The sequence below is a fragment of the Sarcophilus harrisii genome, chromosome 1 (assembly GCF_902635505.1).
Source record: "Sarcophilus harrisii chromosome 1, mSarHar1.11, whole genome shotgun sequence".
In the NCBI taxonomy this organism is placed as follows: domain Eukaryota; kingdom Metazoa; phylum Chordata; class Mammalia; order Dasyuromorphia; family Dasyuridae; genus Sarcophilus; species Sarcophilus harrisii.
In genome coordinates this window covers 371,574,917-371,600,906 of record NC_045426.1, presented here as the reverse complement: position 1 = coordinate 371,600,906, position 25,990 = coordinate 371,574,917, and the positions used below count along the sequence as shown (strand labels likewise).

General features: G+C 33.2%; 1 pseudogene; it reads left to right on the top strand.

The window, feature by feature from the left end:
• The first annotated feature begins 6,674 nt into the window (after positions 1–6,674).
• LOC100924362 lies at positions 6,675–7,217 on the top strand (annotated as a pseudogene).
• Positions 7,218–25,990: the final 18,773 nt, after the last annotated feature.

The window sequence follows — 25,990 nt, the reverse complement described above, 5'->3', positions numbered from 1 at the left end:
ATGGAATTCTGAGCACAGGGTTTGTTGGTGTTTGTTGGAATAATTTTGTCTGCTTTTTCCAGGAAAATCTGGTTTCCCAGAATTTGCCTTCTGAACTAGAACTGGGGACTGCTCCACTCGTCTGCTTCTCTACTGAACCAGTTCCAAGGATCTCCGTTGCTTATCTGTCGTGATTAAGAACTTCTCACTGACTTTCCCAGACTCTGTTAGAGTGGGGCAAAATACCCTTTTTTTTTTTTTTAACCTCAGTGGGACTGACCTTTCTTGAAGTTTTTCCAATTTATCTTGAGCTGGAAAGTGTTTTCATTCCATCAGATTCTATTCATAGGCTTGATTTAATGTGATTTTTGAGGGAAATGGAGAGCTCAGACTGTTTCCTGACTTCCCTCTGCCATCTTGGTTCCACTCTTGAAAGTTAACTCTAACTTTTTACAAGTAAGTTTTTGGGTCATTCACTCTCTCTGCACTTTAGTTTCCTCACAAATAAAATAAAATAAGTTCTTTCTCATTCCAAATCTATGATCTTATAAATTGATTATATTTGTCCCAAATTTATTCTCCTATAAACTTCCCTCTTTGTGTTGAAAGGACAATGCTCATTCCAGTTTTCCATGATTCCAAACTCTGAGTTATACTCAGTTCTTCTCTATCTTTCTTTCTCTCCTGTATCTAAGTTGTCACTCCTTGTTCATACTTCCTTCATAATATCTTTTGAATTTCTCATTTTCTCTCTGCTCACTCAGTTGTCATTTTTATTTAGGTCTTGTGTCCTTCTCATCTGAATTGCTGTAATATCCTCATTAGCAGCAAGCAACTATGAGTTTATTACTTTTATAGATTCAAAGTTTTGAATACAACACTATTTCATACATTTAAGTATCTGATTTAAATTAAATCCATATCATCACTTAATTTCCCAAGTTTGTTGGGAACTATTAGGATTAACTTCAGAAAATCAATTGAGTCCATTGCTTTTTCTCAAAATAGATTTGTTGATCAAATAAAATAATATGTGAAAAGCATTTTTAAAATATTAAGGGGTAATAAAAATACTGTTGTTGGTGCTCTTGTTGCTGCTGATATTATTATCACCATTACGACAACCTTTTCCTCCTCCTCTTCTTCCTCCTTCTCCTTTTCTTCCTCCTTCTCTGCCTCTTCTTCCTATTGCTACTGTTGCTGCTGCTGCATGAATTGCACTATGCAAATTTTTGGGGATATAAAAGCACTAGCTTCACTCAAGGAACTTATATTTTATTGAGAGAATTTCCCCTGAAAATAGATAAGTAAATTCAAAGTCTATAAAATATATACTAATAATACTAAATATTTTCCAAAAGGAGAGAACATTAGTAAGCAGGGAGACCAAGAAAGGGCTAACAGATACCCTTTGATCCAGCAGTGTTACTACTGGGATTATATCCCAAAGAGATTATAAAGAAGGGAAAGGGACCTGTATGTGCACGAATGTTTGTGGCAGCCCTTTTTGTAGTGGCTAGAAACTGGAAACTGAATGGATGTCCATCAGTTGGAGAATGGCTGAATAAATTGTGGTATATGAAAATTATGGAATATTACTGTTCTGTAAGAAATGACCAACAGGATGATTTCAGAAAGGCCTGGAGAGACTTACACGAACTGATGCTGAGTGAAATGAGCAGGACCAGGAGATCATTATATACTTCAACAACAATACTAGATGATGACCAGTTCTGATGGATCAGGCCATCCTCAGCAACAAGATCAACCAAATCATTTCTAATGGAGCAGTAATGAACTGAACCAGCTATACCCAGAAAAAGAACTCTGGGAGATGACTAAAAACCATTACATTGAATTCCCAATCCCTATATTTATGCCCACCTGCATTTTTGATTTCCTTCACAAGCTAATTGTACAATAATTCAGAGTCTGATTCTTTTTGTACAGCAAAATAATGTTTTGGTCATGTATACTTATTATGTATCTAAGTTATATTTTAATATATTTAACATCTACTGGTCATCCTGCCATTTAGGGAGGGGTGGGAGTAAGAGGTGAAAAATTGGAACAAGAGGTTTGGCAATTGTTAATGCTGTAAAGTTACCCATGTATATATCCTGTAAATAAAAGGCTATTAAATTAAAAAAAAAAAAAAAAAAAAAAAAGGGCTAACAGGGAAGGTGATCAATAAATTTCATTTTTAGGAAAGCTAGGAATTCCAAGAATTGAAGATGATTAAGATATCTCTTGTGCAAAAGTACAATGTTCCTTTATCTGTAAGATAAAGGAAAGACAAAGATAGTAACTCTATTTAAGTGTAGTACAGAGTGAGTAGTATTCTCAATAGACTGTCTTTGACCAATGTGGAAGCCATTTATCATAGACCTCAAATTGAAGTCAATACCTCTCTGAACAAACTTCCAACTAAAGAAGAAGTTTTGAACGTCATTAGGCTCCTTTCATGGGGCAAAGTGCTGTGTAATGTTTTTTCTCTAAATTGTAATGTTCTCTGGGAGCAGGTTTCTTGGGGGAGCTTCTGGAGGCAGCCTCAGTTACAGTTCAGAGTAATAATCACCTCAAATGCAGCCAAGGATTAAAGTCCAAATCCTTTATTTTCTCCTTCAAAGTCTTGTCTCTTTTCCTGGGGCTCAGTTAGCTTTAATAGAGGCCTATCTCTCTCCTTGGTTATGAGAGCTTAAGCTGCCTTCTCTGCCTTGCAAATCTCCTCCAATCTCCTCGACTGAATCCTGGCTTGTGAATCTCCCGAAGTGCATCCTAGTTGAGGCTCCTAGCTTATGTATGCTCTCTTAAAGGTGTGAATCTTGTGGAACTGTAGTAAGTACTAAGTACATCTAGAGAAATGTTAAGCACCTTGCTAAACAACCATTGTCTCTATCAATTCCACTGACTTAGCACCTTGTAAGAATTCTAACAGTGCTGATTGTATTCCAGTAGAGATTTATGAAGTAAGGAGTCTACTGTTCAAATAAAAGCTAACTGGAATCTTTTGGATTATACTGCAAGTGATCTACTAGGAGATTAAGGATACTTCCATTGTCCATCTTGATAAATTAAAAGGAAAATTGTTGTTGTGTAATAACCACAGGATGTGTCTCTCTGTCATTACCAGCAATATTTTTTCCAGCCTTCTTTAACTGATGATTCTTTACCTGAAAGACAGTCATCTACCCAAGAGTCAGTGTAGCTCCAGAATGGCTAAGGAATGGTTGACATTGTATTTGCAGCCCAGTATTTCCAGGACAATTCTTAGGAACAGAACAGAGATTTGTATACAACCTTCATCAGTCTGACCAAGATCTTTGATGTTGTCAGTTATAATGGCTTGTTGAAGATCATGGGAAAATTTGGCTGCCCAGAGATGTTTATCAGTAATATATGCCTGTTTTCTGATGGTATGTTGAAAGGTTTTGAATAAAAAAAAATGATGCTTTCTTACTTTCCTAGTCATTAATGAAGTGAAGTAATGTTATGTTTTTGCTCCCAAACTTTGACATGACTTTTTCATCAATGTCAGATGTCTTCAAGAAGCAAAAAGAATAACAATAACAACATTAAGGTTAGCTACTGCACTGATAACAGATTATTTAACTGAAAAAGGCTACAAGCCAAGACTAAAGTCAAAGGAGAGCTGTTACATGATTTTTTGTTTGCAAATGATTATGTACTCAATGCAGCCTCTGAATCTGAGATGCAACTGTGAGGGATCGAAAATCCTATCTAAAAATGACTACTCAGAGACCTCTTGAAGTAAAAAGCTGAAAAGTTGTTTATTTAATTAATTCTCATGAGAATGAGCAATTCCACCACAAGGAGGGAAAGAAAGAGAGCTCAGGGTAGAAGGGCTAAAGAAGGGGATAAGGTATACAGTTTTTATAGGGTTTAGATATAAAGAATTACATCATAAGTTGGAGAACATTAAGAGATAGGTGCCCCCTCACCCCTGAATTGGATGTTATTCATGCCAAAAACAGCAGATTCCTAGTTCTGGGAAGACCCATACATCAGGCAACTAATTGGCCAGATGTTGGTAACTTGAACAGTGATAAATGTCATCATATGAGGTTAAATACATATGTCTAAAATCTAAGTATATATTGGCTACCACTCAACATACTCATGCAGGTCACAGAGACCTAGAGAAACTAAAAATACAGAAGAGGAAGTTAAATGTCCTTGGAAGTTCAGCTGCTGGAAGTTCTTCACCTTATCTTTACTACATACAGCTGCTGAAAGTTCTTCAACTACACACACACACACACACACACACACACACACACAAACACACACACACACACACACACACACACACACACCAGAATATTGACTGATTCTTTGCCACTTGTGCTGATTTTGTCTTGACAATTAATACCAAGAAAAGACAAATTATTTATCAGCCAGCATCACACCACTCATACATAGAACCATTGGTTACAGCAAATGTAGACATTTTGAATGCTGTAGATAACTTCACTTACCTTGGTATATTTTTCCATGATTTACACAAGGATGATGGGTTGATGCACACATTGCCAGAGCTAGGTCAGTATTTGGGAGGTTCTGAAGAAAGTGTAGGAGAGAAGAAATACTTGGTTGACTACCAAAGTGAAGATCTACAGAGATGTTGTACTGATCTCATTATTGTGTATGTTTGAAACTTTGGCAATCTACCAGAAAATTTAATATCTCCACTAAATATACATATGGACTAATTTTGTACAACTTGTGGTAGAGACTTCTGAACCTGTTTTATTTTGATCAGTTGTAGTCAGACACACAGTAGGTTGACATCAACATTATGATATAATTTGGTCTTCATTGATTATGAAGGATAACAACACAGAGTAAATGCATAAAACTTACCTGAAGTGAGTTCTAGATGCCAGACTTCGAATTTTCTAGTGTAGCCTATAATCACTATGAATTCACTAAAGATATAAAGATATATATATATAAAGATATATATATTATATATAATATAAAGATTATAAAGATATAAAGAGATATGGTGACATAAATAAGATTTTGTTTTATGAATATCCATTTGGCAGCTGGCAGCTGTTTGGAGGATATGGATAAAGAGCATTCACTTTTATCCAAACAATCACTGATTAGGCATATATCTTAAGGTAAAAAAAAAAAAAGATTAAAAGGTTCAATCTACCCCAAACTACTAATAACAATACTTTTTGCAGTAGCAAAAATTTTAAGACAAAGCAGAAATCTGACGGGATAAATTAACCTAAATAATTTGTGGACATGAGTATAATGGAATATAATGAGCCTCAAGAAACAATGAATTTGGAGAATACAGAGAAGCATGGGAAAACTGTTGTGAAGTAATACAGTATAATAACAAGATTGAGAGGTCAAGTAATCAATAAATAAGAATTTATTAACTAGGAAAATAAGATGTTAAAAAAGTGTAAATGAAAAGAACAAAAAAATGAAATTGGACACAATAATTAGCCAAGAGATTTGAAACAAAAATGTTGAAAATGTATCACCCCCATTCTTTGCAGGGGTGTGCTCCTAGTATTACTGTTACATAATAAATTTATTAATACTGTTAGATTTGATGGCTATATTGTTTATGGAATAGTTGAATGATTTAGTATTTCAATTGTTACTCCTACTTTAAGTGAAAAGTTAATTAATCTATCAATCATAGGCTTTAGTCTAAATGTGAAAATCTGTCCATATTAGTTATGTAGCAAAAAAAAAAAAAAGTTTGTATAGGATAAGGAAATTTGGCTATATTTTAGGAATTTTCTACAAATTACCAAGCTAGTTGGTACAAAAATCATTCCAAAAAATTGAAAAGCCTGGTTTTGCATTAAACCCTTGGTGAGAACTACATATCAGAGAAGCAGAGTCTTAGTTTTTGCTTTAGATATCATTCTTTCCTTCTTTGTCTTTAGACAAACTAAAACTTGAAGGGGATGAAGGATGTCAGACTTTTTCCATCAATGTCTTATTAGTATCCTTGGTTCAGAAGATAGCAATGACACTTAGAGGCAAGGACAGACAACATGTATTCATTGTTCAACAAGGAAATGAGCAAAATAAGTATACCATGTGTAAGAGAATCTTCTTGGGCATCCCCATGTATAATAGAAATGGACCTCTACCATCCTCAAGTTACTACTTTGCCATATGTACACTTTAAGTTTATGTTTTAATTGATGGGTTTATTATAGATATTTTGGGATGGTTATAGCATCTTACCACATAGTATTAGTAGTATCTCTCTGTCTCTCTTTTTTTCTTTCTGTCTCTGTCTGTCTCTGTCTTTCTAACTCTGCCTCTCTATCTCTGTGTCTGTCTTTCTGTCTCTGTCTCTCTCTCTGTCTCCCTCTATCTCAGTCTGTCTTTCTGTGTCTCTGTTCCATCCTCCCTCTCTTTATTGTTTCAGTGTGTTTATCTTTTTCCTTTCTCTTTCTCTGTCTACTAATTATATTTAGCTGTTTAAATGACTTTAGTTCATGACACTAGAGAATCATGTCCCAATTCCTTCTTCAAGAAAATACTAAGAATGTTTGATATGTAGCCTAGGATAAAGTTTCTTAAAACTTTTATATATCTAGTTTTGTTGAACTTTTAAACACATCAGTCTTTCTCTTAAAAATTAATTGTAGGTTTTTCCCTTGAGCCATCCTAGATAACCATTTAAAATTGTGAGGCATTCTTTTGATCCAGAGAACCCCACAAAATCATGCAAGTCTAGGGACTCAAATCTTTAAATTATCCACTTGAAGAATATCTGTGAAATAGCCCAAACTATCAAGGGCATATATTTCCTAAAGGTCACCATGTATTTGAAAGATATCACATTGAAGAAACAATGTGTTCCTTTATGCAGATATAATAGTGGAGTTGGCAGGTATGCTCAGGCTAAGCAATGGGGTTAGTTAGACATAAGATCACTGGGCCAAAAATAGTACTGAGTTCTTTCTGCAAGTAGTAAAATGCAGAGTAATGTGGAACTGAAGGGCTTGACTATGGATTCTCTTGTCATTGAATATATTCAGATTAACAAGGTTCCCAGAATATGACAGCTTACTTAAAGGGCTCATGATCAAATTAATTCATACAAGAATTCTCTTTTCCATATTGAGATGATACTTACTAAAAAGGAACAAATTGTTCCCAAACCATAGGATGTTGCTCAAAAGAAAAAGATACCCCAAAAGAAACTGAAGAAACAAAGGTTATAGCCTGAGAGTAAATATGACAGTGCAAATAAAAATGAAATGAAATGGTTTTTTTTTTTAAATTGTAAGTAGGGATGGCTGTCTGTTGAAGAAATAGAAATATGTGTAGAAAAGAAAGTACTTTAAAAACAATTTATAATGATATAACAAAATAATTTTTTGAAATACATTTAAATTTAAAAATTATTCTTCTAAACTTGTCAAACACTGACAATCTTTTTATTTTTTCCCGATAAAGCAGGCAACAAGAATTTTTTTCTTTTTCATTTTTTATAGTTTTTTATATACAATACATATGTATGGGTAATTTTTCAACATTGACCCTTGCAAAAACTTCTGTTTTAACTTTTCCACTCCTTCCCTCCACCCTCTCCTTTAGATGGCAGGTAGTCCCATACATGTTAAATATGTTAAAGTATATGTTAAATATAATATATGTATAAATATTTATACAGTTATCTTGCTGCAAAAGAAAAATTGAATTTAGAAAGAAGGTAAAAAATATCCTGAGAATAAAAAACAAAAATGCAAGCAAACAATAACAAAAAGAATGGAGATGCTATGTTGTGGTCCATACTCATTTCCTAGTATTTCTCTGGGGTAGGTGGTTCAAACACTAACAATCATGAACATTTCTACTAACTCCAAAAGAGAGTTGAATGAAAATGAAAGCCTCTATTATGTTTCTCTCTTTTTTTTTCTTTTAGGAGTGATTTTCCACAGTTTTTTATTCCATTAATGTTTGATATTTTCCCTTTAAGATTATATTTTTCTTGCAAGATAACTTTTTTGTTGTAAACATTTACCACTCCATTATAAAATCCAAGATTTTATCTCTTTTATAGCATTGCTGCCAAGCATTATGCCTTCCTGACTGTTTTTCCTTTTTATTTGCATAATTTCGTTTGGCTTCATGTAGTATTTTTATTTAAAATGGAAATCGAATTTTTTAAAGATGTCTCTTGGAGTTTTGTTATATTTCTTATGTTTGGAAAAACATTAGATTCTTTTTGTTTTCTAATTTTTAAGAAATCTGTAATTAGGTAAGATTTTTCACTTTTTCACTATTTGAAAATGTTTTATTGTAGGCAGCTAGGTGGCATTATGAATAGAATATAGGGTCTGGAATTAGAAAAATCAAATCCAAGCTCAGAGACTAATTAACTATATGACTAAGAGGACAAGTCACATAGCATCTTTCTGCCTCAGTCTTTTCAGCTACAAAATGGTGATAATACCACCTATCTTCTTGGTTTATTGTACGGATAAAATGAGATAATATTTCTGAAGTATTTTGCCAACCTTAAAGTGTTGAGATTTCTTTTTTGTGGTACACTGTAAGAATGCTACTGTTGTTTCCTTCTTGTTTTGTTTTGTTTTGTTTTTCTTCCAAAATTGTCATTTAAAAAATCTTTTATGCCATTTCTTTTGAGTTTTCTTTTAGTCTTTTTGGTCAAAACCAATTATTCTTATTCTAACTTTTTAATTTTTCCTCCCTTGCTTCCTTCTTTCTTCTACTTACTCCATTTTCACATTATTTTTCTCTCTCTCCCTTCTCTCCCTCCCTTCTTTTTTCTTTCTTTTCCTTTCTTTCCCTTCCATTAATCTTTCCTCTTTTTCCTCTTTTCTTTCTCTCTCCTTACCTTTCTCCTTACTTTCTTCATTCTTTCTCTTTCTCCCTTTTTTCCTTCCTTCTTTACTTCCTTACTTTACTTTTTTTTATTTCTTTCTCAATTTATACTTTTTACCCTCTAATTTAGCATTTGAGAATCTTTTGTGTCTCATTATATTTGCTCATATTTTCAGGTTCAGTTTCTGAGTTGGGACTTTGTTTAAAGTCTAGGCTCCATTCCTTCCCTAATTCTTGAATAGAATGCTAAGGCCATGATTTGTTTTGAATTTTATTTCCTTGCATTATTTCTCACTCCTCATGTATTTATGCTTATAGAACTGGCAGTTTTCAGTATCCCAAGTCAGACCATTGACGTCAGTTCTTTCTGTACAGGGAGCTGCTGTAGTCTTGAGTTCCCCTAGCAATTCCCAATCAAGATAAATAAGCCTGGTCAGAATGCTGCTTTTGACTTCTGGCCTATTCATTAGAGCATATCCTGGCTTCTGAGCAACACTCAAGTTCTACTGCCCATAGGTTTTGGCAATTTTCTTGTTTAGGTCAGGGATGAAGAAAGAGCTGATATTTATCTTAGACTGTTTTATTTTTTGTTAACTTTGGTGCCTTATTTAGATCATTGTTCAAGTATCAGGGGAGAAATAGGCTTCCCCATGACCTTTCATATTGCTATCTTTTCTGGATAACTCCAAAATATTTCATATAAATCATCTCATTTGAGCCTCCTGACAATCCTGTGAGATAGGTCCCCTCTTTGATATTTTATAAATAAAGAAAATAGGGCTTAGAAAGGTTAAATGACTTTTCCATTGTTATAAATCTAGTAAGTGTTAGGGGCAGGATTTAATGTAAATTCCTCCCTATTCAAAGATTAGCATTCTATCCATTATATAAAGCTGCTTCCCTATGCAATTTGAGAATCACTTTGAGACATCTAACCCAGAAATAGATGGCTGAAATGTAAAAGGTCTTTTTCTTTTACTGTTTTAATCTATGAAATAGGGAACAAGTTTTTATTTTGTCTGTTCTTGTACCTTACACAGTCTTTCACCAAATAAAGGTCTATTGACAGTCTAGTTTCTAAGCTGTAAATCCATCACTTAACTTGGATTTTTGTATCTTTAAGGAAAAAAAGGAGAACAAAAGGAAATAGTCATCTACTGACTGTTAGTGAAATATCTCAGATTTCACCCTAGATTTTCCATGTAAAGTATTCCTGCACATCATTTTTGAAAAGGTAATTGGAAAATTAGGTACTTAGTCCCACTTAAACACTGATTCAGTGAAATGTTCAACCAAAAAAAATTAAACCTTGTCTCTGTGATCAAATAATTTTGTGTGATTATCATGAAAACCTATAATTTGAAAGGTAGGAGCCAAAAGGTTAGGGTTGTGAGGATATAGGAGAAAGAATATTGTATAGCAGCAAAGCACTGAGTGAAATGATCAAGGGCCTGGGTTCTGTTGCTTCTTAACTGTATGACCTTGGATTAGTTATTTCTAATATTTTGGGTTTTTTCTTCATTTATAAAATTAAGTTCTTAATTTTGATGGTTTCATCATCTTAGATGGTCTCTAAACCTTTGAAGTTTAAATTCCCTTCTAGACATAAAATTCAATGGCCTATCACACCAAAATTAAAGCCCTTTAGAGATCATAGGATTTTTAAATGCACTAAAACCTACATGTTGAATCTCTAATAAAGGAAATAGGAAAATAGTTTATATAAGGTGTGCTAGAGAATTCAATTCAATTGGACTCATGGTCTCAGCATTTCAATTTTTGAAGGAATCTGAGAAGCCCATTAGTTCAATGGCTCTTATCCATTAGCTTCTTGGACTCCATTCTCCACAATGCTCAACAACATAGATTGCCATTTCATTCTATGCTTGAGGAACTCCAGTGAGAACAATATCACTATTTCCACCAGGCAACCTGTTCCACATTTGAATATCTCTGGATCAGGATATTTTAGTCTATCATAAACCCAAATCTGCTTCCATGAAATTTAATTCACTTACCATTTTTGAGAAACTATTATGGATTAAATACTACAGGATACTATTTTGGATGATCTGTTTCCTTGAGAAACTTCCCTCCTGGGAGACAAGAGTAACACAAATAAAGTGCTTGAATGATGTGCTAAGATGTTGAAGTTTTTGTTATAGAGAGTAAGCTTGAGAAGCATCCGCAAAAGGGAAAGAGTAATATAGGTTCATGGAATTTGAGATTAATAGAAGTGATTTTTGTACAATAAACAACTGTAAAGACATGGAGAGGACAGAGAAGAACACCTCTCAGAAGAGAAGAAAGAAACCATAGGTCCATCTGAGAATATCATAGTTACTCCTCAAACTCCTGTTGTGGGATACATCTAGTTTTATGTGACTTTAGTGAATTGGAGACCATTATTCCATTGGACTCCCTAAGAGTTTCAACTAGGATTTGAAGGAATAGATTTCAACATGAGAGCTATCATGGCTTATTGAAGTGCTAGGTTTGGAATCAAAGAACTTGAAATGGAATCCTAGTTCTGTCACTATGTGCACGAATTCGTTCAAGCCACTTAGTCCCTTTCTGCTATAGTACTTGAGGAGGTTAAACTGAATGGCTTTTAAGGTCCTTTCCAACTCTAGTTCTATGCCTTGATTCATCCAGAGTTAGTTTGTAGCACATGGAAATTTTGTTTAGAATTAATAATTAAAATGAATGTATAAAATGAAAATAATGCTAGTTTAATAAGCATAGACCACTAAAAGATCGATTTTTCAAATATGTCTGTGTCTGAAGAGTGGAGAAATGAATACTGGTTATTGAGAATATATGATTTTGCTCTTGTTGGATATTAATATTCATCACAGTTTGGTGTCTTTTTGTAATGCCTAATGGTGCATGAAAGCTGGTTTTCTCTCAGATCTTGTAGGTCATCATACCAACATCAATCCTTAGAGACTAATACATCTCTGAAAATCCAGGTAGGATTTAATTTTCTCTATCTTTCTGTCCTTTTGGGGACAATTCCTAAGTAGGACAGGATTATACCTTCAATAAAAATAAACAGAGCCTACCAAAGCACATTCTGCAAGTGATCCAATACTGATAATAATGCCTTGACCTAGATATATGAAAATGCAGCTACCAACTCATTTTCAGAATCCAATATAAATTATTTTATTTGGGAATAGAGATATATTTCACTGACCCATAGCCAGTACATGATTCTGTGAACAACAGCGCACTTTTATAAGACAATATATTATATGGTAGGGTATGAAATATAAGTGATGTAAAGACAAAGATATATTGATAAAATCTATTTTTAAAAGGTGCTTTGAATAGAAGACAAAGGAAAAATATTTTGTAAGAAACAGAAATAAATCTTGATTTGTGTAATAGGACTTGAAGGCAGAAGAATGTGAGAAAGAGAAGAAATAGAGGTACAACTGAGGTTTAGTAGTATATTATAGGAATGTAATTCTTCATGTAGAGAGAGCAGAGGTGGAAGAAACATCTTCTTGTGCTCTAAGAAATGATGATAAATATTGAAAGGTATTATCTGCAGAGAAGTTCCACAATATTGGTCAGAGGAAGAAAAGACAAATAGTGGAGGTAAGGTGGCAAGAACTTGTATCAAGGTTGAAAAGAGGGAATAGATAGAACTCCCTCATGGGGAGGCATGGAATCTAGAAGTGAGCTCAGATTTGATGTCAGGCACTAGCTGTGTGATTTAAGACAAGTCACTTTGACTCTGTATGTCTTAGTAGAGGTAGTAGTAGTAATAGTAGTGGTGGTAGTGGTGGTAAAGGTGAATGAGAAGAAGCTAAAGGAGGAAGAAGAGGAGGAGGAAAAGAAGAAGAAAAAAAGAAAAAGGAAGAAGAAGAAGAAGAAGAAGAAGAAGAAGAAGAAGAAGAAGGAGAAGGAGAAGGAGAAAAAGAAAGATGAGTAGAAGAAGATGTTGGCTATTTTTAGAGGAAAGCCTCATAATAACTGTCAGACATAATAAATTCTCCTCATTTTTGCTGATACATATGGGAATGACTGGTGTTACCAGAAGAAATTTTTAAAAAATTGCTAGAGATTATCAAGTTATGACCAAGAAACTGAAGATCTTAGAAAGATGTGACTATGGGTTGGGCAGAAGAATAGAGTATTGACTTCAATGTTCCTGATTGAAGAGAGAGGCTGGAATAGATTAATTAATTGAAGTGGGAGGAAAGTAGTATATGTTTTTGATGTATCACAAATTTGTTCATACCTTGGTGTGGTTGAGACAGATTAAATCCAGATGTAACTTTTTTTGGGGAAGTTGAGGACCTGATATTCTAAGTAATTAAATGGAGATAAAGAATGAAGAAAATTATGAGCCATATATTGACTTCTTAGAGCTGAGGTAAATGATTTACAGATATATAGAGGAAAATAACAGAAATATGGACAGAATGAAACAAATATTATGGAGGAGAGACAATTACTTAGTAATGGAACAGAGGGAGAATCCAAAATTGGGTTCTGGGAACAAAGATTACCATAGCACTTTTTGACCTATGTGTCAGTGTAGGTGTGAGAGAAGCAGTAACTAGCCTTGAAGAAAGTACCAAGAGCTATGGTGTTTCCTAGAAAAATATGGGGAAAACTATGACAAGTGAGAATGCATTCAAAAGAATGTAGAGAGAGAACAAGAATTATAAGGTCATATGTTCTAAGCTGGAAGAGGCTTTAAAAATCATTTAGTTTAACTCTTTAATTTTATTTGTGAAAAAACTGAGCAGCAGCACTTCAGCAGCACAGCCAGGGTTCAAACTAAAGTCCCCTGACTATAAATTTAGTGTCTTCTAATTAATCAAAAAGGAGGAGAGGTGCCAAGATTACAGTTAAAACAGAACATTTAGGCTGAGATAGAATAGAGCTGAGTTTGCCATGGATATTGTTGGGGAGGCATGATAGAAGAAAGGGAAAAAATGAGCATTCATATAATGCCTACTTCACTGCAGGCACAGTGATAAGAATTTTTTTTCCTTTTTAATAGTATTTTATTTTTCCAGATACATCTCACCCCTCTCCCTATGTCAGCAAACAATCTGATATAGATTAAACATGTGAAATTCTTAAACATTTTTCCATATTTGTCATGCTGTGCAAGAAAAATCAGATCAAAAGGGGGAAAACAATAGAAAAAGAAAAGAAGCAAACAAATAAACAACAACAAAGATAAAAACATTATGCTTTGATCCACATTCAGTCTTTAATTCTCTCTCTTTGTGAAGATCATACTTTCTATCCTAAGTCTATTGGAATTGCCTTGAATATCCTCACTTTTGAAAAGAGGCAAGTCCATCACAGTTGATCATCACATAATCTTGTTTTTATCTACAATGTTCTCTTGGTTCTTCATTCAGCATTAGTTCATGTAAATCTTTCCAGGCTTTTCTGAAATCAGCCTGTGCATCATTTTTTTACAGAACAATAATATTCCATTACATTAACTACTATAACATTCAGTCATTCCCTAGCTGATAAATATCCATTCAGTTTTCACTTGACAAGGACTTTTCTTTTACACTTTTTTTATTTGGTCTTCATTTGATAATAGTAGTCCCTGTGCTAGCACAATACTTCACTACCAAATTCCCCACCTGACCCTGAGTTGATCTCAGGTGTCTTATCATGACAGAGTTTCTCAAACCAATGCTGTGTCAGGATTAGTCAAACCTATCCTAGTGAAAAGCCAGCAAGAGGTCATGATGGTTATGGGATCATGGCAGGTAGACAAGCAAAGGGATCCAAAAAAGAGCAGACTGGTGAGTTGTTTGTTTATTATGGCAAAAAAAAAAAAAAAAAAAAAAAAAAAAACTCAGGTCCTACTGGGCATGGAATCATTCCCATGGGATGTTAGCATCAGAGAAAAAAAAAATCTGACTTTTTTAGGCTAGTTCTGTTCTCATTAAATCAGAAATATGGTTTTTGTAAATGGTCAGCTTTTTAAGTTGATGATTTCTGAGAAAGGAATTTGGATTTTTAGAGTAATTCATAAAATATTGAACAATCGGCTTTTGGCCATATATTGACATATATATATATATATATATATATATATATACATATAGTCAATATTTAATAAACATTTAATAAGAGCCTAATAAGTGCTAGACATTGTGGTAAACATGGGATACAAATAAGAAAAAAGAAAGGCAGTACTTGCTCTGAAGAAGCTCACAACCTGGAAGGAGGAGTAGAAGGGGACAGTGCCAAAAGTTAACCCATGAGGAGGGACATGTTGTTCAAGGGGTCAAAATCAATTAGAGTAGCTAATAGAAAATGAAACCTTTTCTGGGAAGCCTAACTTCTATTAGGGAAGGCCATGGGAGGAGTTTATTGCTCTGCCCCTTCAGCCCTCCTGTCAGAGGATATATGCAATTGAGAGTGATAAGTAGGTGTTATGGATAGTAGTTTAATAAATTTCCATGATAAAGGGATTTTCAGATAATGAGTTAATCCTGGAGCAGGCATGATATTCCTGAGATCTAAACTAAACAGAGAACCTGATAGGAAATATTTGACAAAAAAAATATTATGTAACATATAATAAGAGAAGATAAAATAAATATTTGCCTAGGGTTTTGTGAATCTGATCAAGAGAGCTTTATGATGAAAATAAAAAGGGAGGTAGAAAACCGACAACATTTCTGCCAAGTTAGATATTGCAAAAAAAGCAGCAGGTATCACACCAGAAGAATATCAGCAGGGAAAACCAATAACAAATAACAATAATTCATGAAAAGAGCCATAATTTAGCTCACAGTTTCAGCTATCTTTCAAAACACATAACTATAATAAAATGGTAAAGAGAAAGGGATTATCAAAAATGGACCTGAATTTTCAAAATTAGGTGATTGGGAGATTAGCAATGCTCTCAGCAAAAATTGGAAGCTTGTACCCGTTGATCCAGCAGTGTTTCTAGTGGGCTTATATCCCAAAGGGATCTTAAAGGAGGGAAAGGGACCTACATGTGCAAAAATGTCCGTGGCAGCACTTTTTGTAGCGGCCAGAAACTAGAAACTGAGTGGATGCCCATCAGTTGGAAAATGGCTGAATAAATTATGGTATATGAATGTTATGGAATATTATTGTTGTATAAGAAATCATCAGCAGGATGATTTTAGATATGCCTGGAAAGACTTACATGAACTGATGCTAAGTGAAATGAGCAGAACCAGGAGATCATCATAGCTGGCAACAATAAGATTATATGATGATTAATTCTGATGGACATAGCTCTTTCCAACAATGAGATGATTCAGGTCAATTCTAATAATCCTGTGATGAAGAAAGCGATCTACACCCAGGGAGAAGACTGTGGAAACTGTATGCAGACCAAAACATAGCATTTTTAATCTTTCTGTTGTTGTTTGCTTGCATTTTATTTTCTTTCTCAATTTTTTTTCCTTCTTGATCAGATTTTTCTTGTGCAGCAAAATAATTATATAAATATGTAAACATATATTGAATTTAACATATATTTTAACATATTTGACATGTATTGTATTACCTGCCATCTAGGGAGGGGGTGAGGGGAAGAAGGGAAAAATTTGGAACACAAGGTTTTGCAAGGATCAATGTTGAAAAATTACCTGCACATATGTTTTGTAAATAAAAAGTTTCAATTAAAAAAATGGAAGTTTTAGGGGAAAGACTTTTTAGAGAGCAAGATGGTGATCTTCTTTTTGAAATTACAGAGCTTAAGATGTTGATGAGTTAGGCAAGTAGAGGTGTCCTTTAAACTACTGGGAATGAAGGACTGGAATTCAATAGTATAATCAAAACTAGATAAATAAATTATCTGGCAATAATCTGGCAAATGCTAATAATTAAATTCCATGGAAACAGGTAAATTCCAATAATCCTGTGATGAAGAAAACAATCTACACCCAAGGAGAAGACTGTGGAAACTGACCTGTCAGGCAATAAATGGTGAATCAATGAACACACTATTTTCTATGCCAACTTCAGTCTAAGTATCCTCACTTTGGCCAACTTAATTCAATCCTAATTGAAATACTTATAATGTCCAATGGGGGGGGGGGGGGGAAAAAAAAACTTGGAGTTTTCTGAAGCACTAATACTTCGCTTTATATTATTTTTAGACAGGTAGATGATATAGTGGACAGAATTCTGAGCCTGGAGTCAGGATAGATCTCAATTTATATGTTACCTTAAATACTTTTTACCAAAATTGAGGAGTGAATGAGAGGAGAGGAATTAGAGGCTACAAGTGTAGGCAACCTTTTTTTCCCCTCAAAAGAATATGGCTTAGAAAATAATGAGGATGCCTTGAGTTGAGGATAGGACCCAGGGATGTTATTCTTTTTAAGATAGATAGATAGATAAATGCTATAGATATAGATTGATGAGGACACAGAGGATAGGGAAGTAAAATGGTATAACTGAGCTTATACAAAAAGTCAGAGGAAAATCAGACTTCAAATACAGTCTTCCTTTCCACTGCATAATACTCCTCTAATAAACCTGGGTATTGCAATAACAAGTGAAACTAAAAGATGGAAAAGTTAAAGATAAATGAAAAAAATGGCTCAAAGGTTCTTCTGAAAGAAACAAATAATGAAATTGGTTTAGTATGTATCTAAAAACAATAGGAAACAGAATTTTCATGGGATATTTGGATATTTTATATGGTAGCAGATTATATGATAAACATTTTTAAAGAAGTAACAGAGGTAATCTTATTTTATATATTAATTTCTCTTGCAGAGGATGATGAGAGAGTAATTCCATGAATAACTTATAATATGCAAATTATATCAACAAATCTAATACAAAGATAAGAATAGATAAGATGGAAAAATATGTTGGAAAGCACGAGTTAAGAATAAGGAATAAGTGAATTAAAAGATAATAGATGACACAGAAGACTAGTCAGAATGATGATATACTATAAATAATTTCTTCCAGAAGAGAGTTCTGAGAAAATGAACATGGCAAGCACCAAATAATAACATGAAGAAAAATAGATTGATTACATATTAAATGATAGGAAATAACTGTTTACCGATACAAGAATAATTCCTACATTACATTACATTAACTGTGTGCAGTTAGAACACCAACTTTTTAATGCATAAATTAAATCACTACTTACTTTTAACAATGAATAATTATGAACAAACAAATGACCAACTAAGGCAGTCTAATGTGATCTATATAAATAAGCTCTTGACATTGAAAATTGTTAACTATAGACCTTAAAATTCCACATATATTTCTTTTGATTCTCTGAAATCAGGTCTTCTAAAGTTTCAGGAGTTAGACTGTGCCCAACTTCCTTCTCCTCCTCTAGCATACATTCAATAGAGAAATGATCTCTCCCTTTCAATCTAATATGACATTATCTCCCCAATTATTGACCCAGGGGGTGGAATGCACTCATCTCTCTCTATTTTTCATAGTGCTTTCTTTTGGATTCATTATGGATGCTGTATCCTGTGCAAAGCTTTCTTTGATCCTAGAAGTAAAACTGTGTGGGATTTCTTTCTCATTCTTCTCTCCTGATCTATGTCATCCCTACTAATAGTGTCTTTGCTTCTCCTAGTTATTGATTACACTTAGTCTAGATCCCTAAATTTGATATGCTTTTGATTCTTCTGTGGTGTTTTTCTTGTCAGGTATCTATTATGCACAGTTTCAAATATTCTTATTTCTGACATTAACACTAAATCAACCCTATCTTCAAACCCAACAGTCAGTCTTCTCCTATCATAATGTTTTATATAATCACATTTGCACAATGCAAACATAATTTGGCAAATTAATACATTCTATGATATATTTTGCACTAACACTGATGTAACAGAGAAAAATAATCCCCCCAATAATGCATCTTCTCCATCTTTCTACCTCTGATGAAGCAAAAAAAAAAATGTCCACTATAAACTCTATGCCATTGTTCATGCTATTTGTTCTAAATGCTATATTCTCTCCCATCCTTAAGTACTCAGCTAAATTCTTCTCTGTTCTGTCTTATATAAGAAACTTTTTCCAGACTTCTAAACTATCAATATTTTCTTCTATTTCTGAAATCTTATATCATTTAAAACTTTTATCACATAATTTGCCCTTTGCCCTCTACTATCAGATTTTATTTGTGGTTGCTTCAAATGTTTTGTCTTATCTTCCTAACTAGATTCTTAGCTCCTTGAAGACATATATCATGTATTATATTTCTCTTGAATTCTTCATAGCATCTAGCATATGACTGTTTAATGGATTTTTGATTAATTGAACTTTAAATCTGTTTAAGAGAAGCCTACAGATTTCTCTAAAATATATAGATTAAAAATGGCTTGTGGTCACATAAACAAAACACATTTTACATTACTCCTAATTCTATGCTTTGAATATTTCATATCTTTTCCCCCTATTATCTAGTAGCACTATGAATGGACATTTTGTTACATTGGCTTTAAAACAGAAATTTTTATTGTAGAATATGATAATTTGTATTTTCAAAAAAATTTATAATTTATTTTAAATGAAATTTTTTTCTTTTGTAGCACCATATTTTGGTTTAATAATGCTTACATTATTTAATTGTATTGATTTAATTTAAATTTAATTATTTATAAATATATATATAAAATAAAATACTAAATTTAAAATAAATTAATTGAAAATGTTTAAAAACATTATTCTGGGAAGGAGTCTATAGACTGCATCAGTGTAGTAAAAATATATGTGGCATAAAAAAGTTTAAGAATCCCTTTCTTAAATGTAAATGTAATATGACTCTCATTCTGCCCCTGCTCCTTCTATATTGCTTGTAGATGGGCAAAAATATGTAATCAAACACAAAAAGGAAGCAAGTTATGGACAATGAACAGTTAAGCTAATGAATAGAGAAGAAAAGAGAATTCATTCTGAGTATGAAAATTTTCAAAGGAGAAAGAAGAAAAGGCAAAATATCCATGAACATTGGAGATAATTGGCTTTTCCCCTATAACTGCTTTACCTGATAATACAGTAGACTTATAGACTAACGAGCCTGGTAAGTGGTAAGTGGTAAGTGTTAAGACTCTGGAGGACTGATTCCACTCACAGATAGAGAAGAAATACTTCATAAAAGATGAATACCCAAACCAGATCTCTAGTAAAAAAATGTCATTGCAGCCTTCAAGAAGTTTTGAATCTGAGCTAATGGATTGTTTCTGATTTTAACTTGCCTACAAGATAAAGAGTTCTAAGTTTCTAAATCTGGTAGAAACTATGGGCACCTAGCCAACAAAGTGGTTGCTAAATTTATTGTGTTTTATCCACCTTACTAGAATCTCACACAGATATGCCTTGCTCGTGTTACTCAATATTATTGAAATGTAGTAGAAAATGGAAAGAGACAGATTTTGAAGGTAGGGCTTCTTTGCTGTATAGACTGCTTTGAGAGAAAAGTGAAGTCTATGGACGTCTTAGAAAAATGTTTTAAAGGCATAAAATCAGATACTTAGGATCCCAAAGGGAAAATATACTAAGATACAGTTATAAAATATTTTTAAAGGCTCATAATATCAAGTTATGAATTTCTGGGTTAGAGGAAGAGTCAAGTCAAAATAGTTAAATTCACATGAACCATACTGTTAGTCCAAATAGAGCAGTTCTGTCACCCTCTAAGGAGCCTAACAAGGAAGAAAAAGATAGTCAGCTCTTAGAGAGGCAACAGCAAATAAAACCAGATAGTGGGGAGAAAAGGGCAACAGCTTGTGTTGTATACTGTCTCTATATAATCACTGGGCATAATAATGTGATGATTGATTCAGGTTAAATGTGAAGGCTCATCTATGATTAATTTTTAAGTTTGGAGTTTTAATCTGCTTAAGAGATGCCTACTGTTTTCCCTTGAAATTCTTAAAACACAATAATGCTCAAAAAAAGGGTTTGTGGCCATATAATAGAAACAGGATTAAATTACCCATAAGTGTCATTTTCTTTGAATACCTGTCATATGTTTTTCTCTCATCTTATCTTAACCTTTTTTGAATCATAATTACTCACAATTTTGAGAAAATCTTCAAGCTAATATCTTTGCTATATGATGCATAATATGATGATTTTTGGTTTTTCTCTATAATCTGTTTCATTTAGATGATATTGTGGTTATTCAAACCCAATATTTTCTTTAGAGATAACAGATTATGCATGAATTTAAACTACAGAAAGTTCTTTGATGACAGTGGCCAATCTGACCTGCCATATGTGCAATTGCAAAGATACATAAACTCTAATTCTTCATTCATCTTTTTTTGGGCTTTTCTTATCAAATTCAAATTCCTGACTAAGGCTATTATATGGAAGAGGGAGTATAGTACCAATAGAAAGAGGAATGGCAGGTATGGATTTTAGTGCTGACTTTTTCAATAACTCAGTGAGTGAATGTGGGAGAAAACACTTTTTCTTTCTGGACAACAGTTTTCTCATCTCAGGTGGCTTAGGTAATTCTTAAGCAATCCTTCTATCTTCATCAGTCTTTGGCTAATTGGGTTTTCTTTTCTTATAACATACATTTGTTTGTTTACAGGAAAGTCACATCAACTCATGTTTTTATATTCAGCATAACATAGGAAATATCATTTTGACCTGTTTGATTATTAATTTGGTTTGCTGATTATTAAGATCAATCTATAGGAGATTATTTTTGTATCTACTATGAGTATTATAGAAGGATAAGGCATGATCCTTATTTTAAAGGAAGCTAAATGCTTTGAGTAGGGGCCAGACTTTAATGGATGCATTAGAAGGTGTTAAAAGATAGTTTTATAATTAAGAATTAATTTGTGGTATGTTCAATGTTTCATCAGAAAAGTCATATAGAAAAGCCAATCAGTGCAATGTGGAAGAATCATAATTGCATTGATGGGATTTAGGCAAATGGAAGAAATAAATAAGGCAATGACAACCCCCCAAAAAAGGATTTGAAGCAGAATGAATAGTGTAATGAAAATGCAAACATGATAAGAGTACCTTCCAGGCAGGAGATCATACCAAAATTATTTTATTTGAATTTATATATTATTTGTTTCTTATCTCTTATCAGATTTTGAAATCACTTTAAATCATGTCCTGTATAGCAGGGAGGATTCATGTATGTGAAACAAATAAGTACAATCCAATATTTTAAAAGTTGCTTAGTGATAGTTGATTATGGACTTTCGCTATAATTTCTAGGGTTCTCAAAAAAGTTTTTAAATTAAAATATAGACCATAAGAAATCTGCCTTGGCAGAACATGACTGCAGCTTTATCTGAATACCTTTGTCGCCACATCAAGAAAAGTCACAAGGACAACACAAAAAATACTTGAGGGCGGAAACCATAGATACAATATGCTGTTCCCCTAGCTATCTTCTTTTGAATTGCTTACAAGGGGAGGCCACAGAAAAATATCCATGAAAAAATAACCATAGTAGATCCAGGAAATTTAGTTATGATCTTTCACAGTGTGGAATGTATCTTGGATTTTATGTTACTATGTTCTTGGGGGGAAAAGTCATCAAAAGGCAACAGAGTTCCCCCAACCCTAAGACTAAAGGTGGTTTCACTAATAATTCTCATTACAATAAAAATGAACAGGCAAAGAAGAAAGAATCCAGTCATAGAAACATAATATGGGAATAGGGAAGACTAGGGTTCATCTTCAGAGTAGAACAGTGAAATGAAAAAATCCTCTTCTACCCTAAAGAGCAATGTTAAATGGCTACCTGGCCAGAAAGAATTGATAGAAGAATTAAAATGAAAGAGATTGAAGAAAAAATCTAAAAAGAAGAAACCATTCAAGGAAAATATGAAAAAAGTTAACTAACTAGAAAAGGAGATGAGTCTTAAAGAAAAAATAATTCTGTAAAAAATTAAAATTGAGCAAGGGGCAACTAGCAAAGTTAAAAGAGACCAAAAAATAACAAAACAACATGTGAAGAATGAAAAAATAGAGGAGAATCAGAATAACAGATTTGAAGAACAGATCAAGAAGAGAAAATAAAAAAATAATTGGACTATATAAAAACTGTAATTAAAAAAAAAGAACCTTGGCACAATAATGCAATAAAATAATCAAAGAAATTTTTCCTGGAGTGACAGAATATGAGGAGAAAGTAGAAATAGAAAAAAAATCCACTGATCACCATCTCAAAGAAATTCTATATGGAAAACTCATAGGAATATTACTGTCAAATTTTGAAACCCTCAGATCAAAGAGAAAATTTTACAAGAAATAAACAAGAAACAATTCAAATATGCTGAAGCTACAATTACAATTGTTCAGGATTTATTAGTAACTACAATAAAAGACAACATATATTAACAGCAATAAAAAAAAAACTAGGCCTGAGCTCAAAAATATCACATCCAGCAAAACTCACTATAATATTGAACCAAAAATAAGAACATTCAATAAACTTGCAGATTTTCAGGGCTTTGACTCAACTAACATAAACTTAAAATAAAATCTGATATATGAGAGCCATGAATGGCTCAGCACCTTCCAAAATCTATAAAGAAAATAAGGGAGGAGGGAATTGAAGAAAGTGGGGGTATAGAAGGATGTATAGAGTTATGCCAATGAGACAAGATGTGTAGATTAGATTAATGAGCAAGGGATAAAGGATAAAATGGGTTATAGAAGGGTGTGTAGAGTTATTGTAGTGGGACAAGGTGTTTAGATTAATGGAAATGAGATAAAGAAGGTGGGGAAGGTTGGCATAGGATAATGTGGGGTACAGAAAAATATTTAGATTAATGGGAATGGGATCAAAATAAAGAGGGAAGGAAAAGAGAGGGAGAGAAGACAAGGAAGGGATGCAAGGATGGGCAGAGGTTAAGTAAGAGCAAATAGAATCATATGGTAAAGAAAACATGGAACTAAATGTAGAAAAGCCTGGTATCTGCTGATATTTTAAACTGTATGCCTCTGGACTAATTTTTTTTGTTGTTGTTTATAGGCAGCTGATGGCACAGTGGATAATACATTGTTTCTATCAGGAAGCTATGAATCAAAAAGTCACTTACTACTTGTGAGATCATGGACAAGTCAATTTTCTTTTCTTTCTTTCAATTTCCTTATCTGTAAAAATTGGGATAATCACAATATCTACCCCTCCAGGGATTTTGTGAGGATAAAATGAAGTAATATTGTAAAGTGCTTTACAAACATTAAATTGATATTTAAATACTATTAATTAATTTCTTTGTGCCCCAGTTTTCTCATTTGTAAAATAGAAAAAAAAAGTATAATGATTCTTTTTTTCTTACCTTGCAGAGGTGTTGTGATAATCAAATGAGATGAAAAAACATTTGAAAGCTTTTGAAGAAAGCTGTAGGATATAATCATTATTAGAGGCAGCTAAATGGTGCAGTGGATAGAATACTGGCCCTGTAGTCAGAAGAACTTGAATTTGAATCTGGCCTCAGACATTTAAACTTACTAGCTGTGTAATATTGGGCAAGTTATTTAGCCCCAATTACCTAACCAAAAAAGGGGGGAGTATAATTATTATTTTTAAGGATTAATAATTAATTGGTCCACAGCTATTTTTTAATATCTCATTTGAAATCCAACCCGGAAAAATATTCTCTATGATTTTTTTTAATGGTACAGTCCTTCTTTTATTATTAACATTTTTAGAAGACAAGTCATTCAGTTGCTCTCTGGCAGTAAGTTGCCAATCAGTAATACCTACAGTATTTAGTTCATACCCAGAATATTAAAGCTTCATAATCCATCCTATTACATAGAATCCATGACCTGAGGTAAATCATTTATTTCTAAGTCTCTATAGCTTCCTCTCTAAAATAGAAGTAATGGAATAATAAATCATACATCTTATAGTGTTTTTAGAAGATTTAATTAATTAATCAGAATAATGCTCCAATCCATTTTTATATCTAACTAGCTTGAGGCCCTTATTTATCTTCAATAAAGGGTCCAAATTGGTCTCATATTTGAAGAGTTCTGGAATAATGGAGTGCACAGAAAATATTACATTGTCTTATTACTCAAGACATTTTAGGTTGGTGTATACATTTTGATAAGCCCACCATTTTCCAGGATGCCAAGGGGGTATAGACAGATCTGTTTTTTAATTGGTTTGGACAGCTGTCTACACAGCTGTATGCTGGTGATTTGTCTTCACACTGTCACATGTCCTAGGACATCTGTTTGAGACACTTCCTACCTCTGGAGAAGTTAATGAGGTCGTCAGATACAATATCCACTGAGACCTGGTAGGTCCTAGCTAAAGTTAAGATAAAAAAAAAATTGGTTCTATATAAATTACAATTTTAAAACATTTAATTTTTTTTGGTAAAATATTCTCATTTGGGAGGGATAGTTGGGAGTTTTATCTTCAGCAACATAGATTGGTTTTTTAATAGGAAACAATATATTGGCTTCTCACTTAATCACACATTTTGTCTCTTCAATAGCTGTAACATCTGTTTGCTTTCAACAGAGTGATCACAACACTTTTACTCTTTCAGGAGACAGACTTCTGTATATACATAGTGTTTGTCTTCATGCTTCTTTGTTCACTGATCCTTTACTTTATTTTTACTCTGTCAAATTCTTGGGGGACCAAATAGCCTTTCATGAGACTCAATGCACTTTCTCATTCAAGGTCCTCTATTCACATCAAATTTTTCTCACCCTAAATGGTTCAGATTCCAACCATGCATCTTCCTTCAAGATATTCCATTCAACTTTCAACACCTAAAATGACCAGTGACAGTGCTGAGACTACTTCCTAACACCCTTAAATAAAGTCAGGAAATAACTGCAGAGATACAGGCTACTTTAGCCTCAGGCTAATAGCTATTCCTTCTTTCTGGAATCTTCTACCTCCAAAAATAGTTCATAAAACAGACATGTATAGATATAATTTTGATATGACATTCAAGTTTAAAATTAGGTATAAATATAGTTTAGAAATAGAAGCATATGAAATATGAAATATAGACTGCAAGGCAGTAGGATTATATCTGTAAGAAAGATAACAAAGCTAGATGGTTCTGTGTAAAGTGTTCACAAAAGTATACCCCAAATATTTAGTTGAATCAAGAAAAAAATCATCCCTCCACTATTTGTTATATGTAAAGAAAGA